The sequence below is a fragment of the Opisthorchis viverrini genome, assembly GCF_000715545.1.
Source record: "Opisthorchis viverrini unplaced genomic scaffold opera_v5_41, whole genome shotgun sequence".
Taxonomy (NCBI): Eukaryota; Metazoa; Platyhelminthes; class Trematoda; order Opisthorchiida; family Opisthorchiidae; genus Opisthorchis; species Opisthorchis viverrini.
The window spans coordinates 643,279-650,286 of record NW_008751697.1 but is presented as its reverse complement, the minus strand read 5'-3'; the positions used below and the strand labels follow the sequence as shown (position 1 = coordinate 650,286).

The 7,008-nt window shown below is 45.6% G+C and overlaps 1 protein-coding gene across 1 annotated transcript in view; it reads left to right on the top strand.

Annotated features, from left to right (window-relative positions):
- T265_03022 (hypothetical protein) overlaps positions 1-7,008 on the top strand; it is a gene marked incomplete at both ends in the record, with an annotated part of 52,233 nt that overhangs the window by 10,306 nt on the left and 34,919 nt on the right. Inside the window, 2 exons of the mRNA XM_009167411.1 lie at positions 3,701-3,966; positions 6,114-6,306. The remainder of the gene's footprint in view (positions 1-3,700; positions 3,967-6,113; positions 6,307-7,008) is intronic.

Sequence of the window (7,008 nt, the reverse complement as noted above, 5' to 3'; positions counted from 1 at the left end):
TTGACTGACCGTTGATAGTTTCGCTCACAGGGTGTTTCTGAAGATCAGTGGTAAAGATCAGTCGAAATAATCACCGCGCATTCACGCTTTTCTGCAAGCCTTATTGCGAAGGAAATAATAAGAGTGGATGCGGGACTCACTTCTAAATCATCATAATCATTCCAAGGTGCACACACCTGCACATACTCAGTCAGACAATGGACAGAAACTGACGAAAACAAAGCCATTGACATCGATTAGCACGCATATGTTGCACCGTTTCCAACTATCCTTAGGGGGATCGCACGGGCATCTCGAAAGGCGAGTCGTGCCAACAGTATCCAGACTTTTACCACGGCCGGGTAAACGGTTGCTTACCTTTCTGTTTGCACCACTCTGAAATGCGCCCGAAAATCAGCATCCGATTCAGGGAACTTCGATACGGTTTGCACAACACATGATCACACCACCGGAGCTTCTCTTACTAAGCACATTCTTCGAGCCGGTCGCACAACCGAATTCTCATTTACTGTGTCGCTGCGGATTCGCCCACACAAGCCATGGTTCTGAGACGATGGCTGTCGAAAACGTTAAGCTGTCGCCGTCCTGACACCCGAAAATGCCAGGTGCCATATTCAGAAAACAAAACAGCTCGTACTGTAGATGTTTTCCAGTCAATGTAACACGGGCCACCATAAACGGCCGGAGGACAAGTGACGCTAAAATCCCAGCGACAGCTGGAGTCAGGTTGACCGCCCTTTGGTCACCGCACAAACTGTGAGTTCGTTTCTTGAAAATGGGCGCTAGTATCCACTCTCCCCATGTGTTTGGGATGGTCATCTTCCCCTCAGATGCAGACAAATACATCAGACGAAAGCAGACTGAGGATTCCAACTCCTTCGTTGCACAGTGTGGGTAGCATGTGGTCGCGACCAGCAGCTCGGTGGCGCTTCAGAGAATATATGAAGCCATAAACCTTCGAGGGCGTAGAAGGTTCTAGGTTCTGCGTTCATGTTTTTGTTGCAACTGCAGTATTCAGATCAGTGTTAGAAAGTGGCCGCGAAAATTGTGGTTCAAATTGCGCGGCTCAGCAGTCGGTGTGTCCTTTAATGAGGACTGTCGAGCAACTTTAACCCTTGATGATTTCGCTCACAGGATATTTCCGAAGACCGATGGTAAGGATCAGTCGAAATAATCACCACGCATTCACGCTTTTCTCAACTCCTTCCGTCTGCTTAGCCTACTGTGTCTACCAGGCTTCATGGTGAGCGCGTACACTAAGTTTGACTTGGTTCCGATAAATCCTCGGGCTTAACTACATTCAGAACCGAAAGGAACATTCCCAAAATCGGGCAGTGCTACCGTTCTGTCCGATATCCAATGATTGAGCCAATCTGGTAACGAAGTGTCACAGGTGAAACTCGAGGCACTGTACACGGATGCAGCCATCACGTTCCAGCATGAATTCCCATCCGACGGTGGAGCAGTTGGAATAGAATCCACAAGACGATTCTGAAAAATTCTAACATCGGGATTTACCAGGCACTCAGTTGCAATGCTAATTGTCCACTCGTTACCCGGCCCTGAAAAATGAAGACGGAATCGACCCCATCGTCAATGGGTTTTCAGTTAAGCAAGGATCCTTCTAACTGGGTACTGTTGACGATGCCGACCGTTGCAAATCCTGTCACATCGATTTCTGGATTCCATGTGATGCTCAGCTGGAAACGAGTGAAGAATGATGGAGCAGTTTGCTCAACGCATGCATCCATCCTGAGTTGTTGTTTCTGGCACACTGCACACATCAATGTTAAGCAAGTCCACAACGAAGATCAGTGGGAGTTTGTTATCCTGCTTGCTTCAAAGTAGAATAACTATCTTCTGCGCTCCTGTTAATGCGTAGGGAAATAGCCTTACGTCCATGATCGTGATGGGATCTGAATCTGCCGTATCTATCCTTAGAGGATAGTGCAGTTCAGTTTAGTTCATCGGCTATAAATCGTTTACCAAGGGTATGTTTGCTTTTCGCCGACAGAGGTAGAGATTGGAAAACACCACCACAACACCACCTTAACTCCATACGGCTTAATTATCGCTTCAGCGATCCTGATTGGTTGGCGACTTACGCACGAATCTTTGGGGACACCAGTCATCTGTGTGATTGCTAAAACTCAGCGGAAGCAGTGTGGATCAAATGTCTGAACAAATACTACTTATCTTGCACGACCCTGCGGCTCGAGTAATATTCTTTCCGGATGCTGTAAATGGCAAAACTTGGAAACTATTGCTCTCAGTTTGACATTGTACGTAGCGGCTTAATGTGCACGTAAAAGCCGAGAAGTACCGTACAGCCATCTCATGTTTGTGGATGCTTATCAGAAATCTAAGTGCAAGTTATTCACTGCCGATCAGCCGTTCGTGGTTGAGTGGTATAGTATCCAGCTACTGAGGGAAAGCTTGTCTCAAATTTCTTTGGTAATTCCTGAAATTGACATGTGGTTCTTTCTGATACCATTGTCGCTACTGAGCAGGGGAACACCAGTTAGCAGTACTGGGGACCAACTGGTCTTCGTACGAAGTTGCGAAAAGCACTCACCATTATCATCCTGTTTCACTGGAATATGCAAAAAGCATGGGATTCGTTCTTCGGTATTGTTACGTTTAATCACTTTCACCATCCTTATTCCAATCGCCTGATTTATAACATTTTCCACAAGCGATCCGATCGGTCACACTTTCTCATACGATCCGTCCTAGTCATAAAAAATTACCACAGGCGTCACGTCCGGAATATGAAACACGCAAGGTACTCGCACGTTTCTGGGGAAGTCAGCAGAAGCAGAAAGAAAGGCAAGACGGCTGTACAATTACACGAGTGTATATCACTTAATCCTAACAGTTCCTGCTTTTGGTTTGAGGGCCGTCCTTTATCGAGAGACTTTAAACCAGGATTCGTCTTTGCAGGTGTTTTTTAACGCGTTTCTTTTACCAATCTGCCACAAGGGCTAATAGTCATGCCCTTGCATCAATATTAGGACGCAAACTGACTCATGACCCCCTGAAGAACGAAGGCCACAAATGGGACGAATATCCGTCGCTTTATTTATCCCCTCCTGTACCCACCTAGTTACCCATTCAGCGTACTTCCATATTCACAAAATGTCATGCGCCACGGTCATGGAGGCGAATTCTGCACTTTCCAATCAATTTAATCGTGGTTTGTCTGATGTACCGATTTTTATGCTGTCCGCATTCGAGCAAGGGGCAACGGAGGTTACTTGATAGACCCGCCACTAAGTTGGGTGGTCACGTGCTGGGTGCACGCCACACAATACACACAGTCTGCCTAGTCAACATCAGATGCGCGCCCTACTTGTGCTGTATTAGTAGTTGTCGTTTTGCTAACTTTCTCGCCTGTTGATTCCTGTGTGTAAATGTATGTTTGCTGTATCGATGTGTACGGTGGAGTGCTGTGTCTATGCACTCGTAGACAACGTCTGTGCGCTAGTACAAACACTGATAGACACGACAGTCCTGTGCGCGTTATATCACTGTGTCGGTATTATGCTGTCATGTTTCTTACGGGACGCAATCAACGTTGGATGACTGGCTTTGTCTGAACGCACTATTGCCGCCTGGCTATTCTTACGTTGTTCCTAGTGTCTGATAGCTTATTCTTTATAGTAATTCATTTTCGCTTTTCTTTTCATTTTCGATCCAGATGCCACTGCAAAAATGCTGTCTGTCAGTTGGTACATGAATGGAGTTGATCCAGTGCGGAACTGTGACCGCCTTGGAAGCCAGTCTTCGACAACACAGGATTGGCAACCTCCATCGACCAACTTTTTCAGTCCTTACTGTCGGTTTGAAGCCCAACAAGCTACGAAGCTGACATGGGCGAAACTGCAGCGAAGTGTCCCACTAATTCATCAGCTGGTTAGCCGGATGAACCTGACTCAAGCGGAATATGATGGTTTGCTCAATGCGGTGGGTTTTACTTTGTCAAACCCAGTTTATTCTCGCTATGCCAACATTGGGGTTTCATTATAATATTCATCCGATGATCTTTTTTCCGGCTTATCCAAGCAACTGAACCCTTTCCTATATCCTCCTTTCGAACTCCATATTCCGGTCCTGCACAAGATCGAATCATTCACGTTTGCAGCCGTCGGTGTTCGAACATTTCTGTGCGTCAAGGTTTTCCGCTTTCTGCCATCTGTAGCTCGCTCCCTCTCCTTCAGGTCTCTCCAAAACATGGTCGCCGTTTTAGTTGCTGATTTGTTTTTCTATACCTTGAAGACAAAATTACTTCGGGCCTGTGACCGAACATTTTTAGTCAATATGACTTTATTATGACTTTATATATGACTTTTTATATGACTTTATATGACTTTATTATCTGGAAACCAAATGTTGCTCATCCTCCACTCACAGACCAGGAAGGCCTTGTCAATATGTGATTGATACAATATCGTTCAGCTGTAGCACCCTTTCGGTGTCTAACTGCCATGCCACCCGAAGGTTGCACGAGGGCTGGGATACTGTCAGGTTGCCCAAGCCTAGACAGGGGAAGTCGAGAGGCAGAGGTCGGGTTCGAACCACGGACCTTCCGGTCAGTAAATTCTTGCTCTAACCACTTCCTCCATCTCGCCCATACAATATAGGAACTAGAGATTGATGTCTGACAATACAGACGACGATTAACGAAATTACGATCTGTACCGCAAGTGGCTTCAGCTCTTGTAGTATAAATGACAAGATCAGTGCTTGCACTGTCAAGGCACATCTCTTAATGTGAACCTTCGTTCCCTGTCGTATCACCGGAACATTAGTTCTGGATTCAAAGAGTCCGTCCATGGTGCTTCAAAATGTGCTGCACTTGCAATGTAGATGTCGGGCTTATGCTGACGGGTTTCAAAACCTCAACAGACTGATCACATTTGATCGTCACTACCTACGAAACATTGCTCTTATTTGGTAGGATCAACGTGTGAGCAACACACACACACACAAGTTCATCCGCAAGTTTCCGGGATCCGAAACGGTTATCGTTCCGTGGACTCAGCGTTGGTGAATCAGTCACTGCGCCAGATAGGACGTATCCGTCCATACCTCGCCGAGCACGGTTCGGAAGCCACGAAGTAGATTAAAACCGTCAAGCAAGAAGACTGGGTACACGCGAATGAATGTCACCATTGTCCGCCTGTGGTCAGTTGGGTAATTTCGACTGTCTATTTAGAAATCTCTAGTGGCCTTTGTAATTGGTTAAACAAAATTTCGGAAGTGAAATAAAATCTATACCAATGGCATCCTTGTTGTGAGCCGATTTCGACCAATCTATTTTATTTTTATTTTATTTTTATTTTATTTTATTTTACTTATTTGTTTATTTTATTTTATTTATTTTTTATTTTTATTTTATTTTACTTTTCCATGTAGTGTCGTAGATAGGTCTGCTAATACATATGTGTATACTTAACAAGGGTGAGATAGCTCAAGTGGTTAGAGCGCGAATTCGCTGACGGAAGGTTTCGTGGTTCGAACTTGACCTCTGCCTCTCGACTTCCCCTATCTAGGCTCGGGCAACCTGACAGTGTCCCAGCCCTCGTGCTTCTTCCGGGTGGCACGGCGTCTAGGCACCGAAAGGGTGCTACAGCTGAACGGAACTTAACTTTAACAAAATAATACAATTTAGTGTGTGACAAAGTACTGCCTCCTCAAGCATACAGTCTGGTTTCGTGGTGTTAATGGTAGCACTTGATCATAGGAGCCAGGTTGCCAGTCCTATCCCTTGAAGGTTTCTCAGGTAAGCAAGTATAAAGGTCATGGTTAGTTAGATATCAGGCGGTTATTGATCTGTTCGCTGAGCTTGACAGTTTTATTGCAGATGTTTCATCGCCACTCGTAAGGATCCAACCGCGCACGGGTAATGTCGTCACAATTGGCGACGAAACATCTACACAGAAATGGCGAGGTTCGGTTAACAGGTCGATAACCACCCGATCTACGACCACTTAACGCACCGAGCTATCAATATTTGGATATGTTGTTAGAATGATGCTCACTTGCAATTTTCAATTCATGAAGTCAATGCAATTTTTAAGAAGTTGATTCTGCATGTGGTATTCATGTAGACTCGATCACCCCGAGAGTTTGCATCCGTCGCTCAGCTACGAACTCACTACTATGATCTCGCATGCGGTTGGGTCCGTCGGCATCAAAACCACTGGAAATGGTGGACAGTTGATTGGGACAGGAAACAGACGCTCACGATTTCTGGGCTGTTTAGCTCACACGGAAAATGGGTCTATCCAACTCTGCATCACGGTAAGCTTAGTTATTCGTTCATCCATGTGCACTAATGGTGTCCCGGTTTATATTTTTAGCTTCGTTACTATGTCGCGTGTCATTTTTGTGATATTACGAATAAACGTCCACTGTTGGATGAGGATGCCTGTCTTATTTCTCTGAAAACCATCTTGATGCTGGTATATCGAGCAAAGATGTGCATCGTATCGAATGATAATATCTGAGCTCTATTCACTGTCCTTTCGGTATCATACCAAAGTTCGCCTGAGGACTCGTTGAAAAAGGTCACTATTATTCTTTTTTTCGATGTGACTCGTATTTGTCATGAAACCGTTATTACTGACCTGCATGGAACTATCTCGCTTGGCACAAACTAACTTTCCCCGTATCTCTGCGCACCTGTCAACCATTCACGGTTGTACCATTCAGTTCGAATGCTACGAATAGTTAACCGCCCCGTCAGTCTCCACTCGCTTCAGTCTGCGCACCTCTGGTGATCCGGAGGCTGCTGCGGTGGGATGAGCAGGGGTTGATATTGTGCTAAGTCACCGGGCAGAAGTATCCTTACTTGACTGGATACATGTTGATAGTCGCCTCTGTGCGGTTCGTCTGGCAACGTCTGTGAAGGAGTCTCACAAGCGGCAAGTTAGATGTCTGTTTATCGTGTCTGCCTATGCCCCAACTGACTGTAGCTCTGACACCGTCAAAGACAGGTTTTAC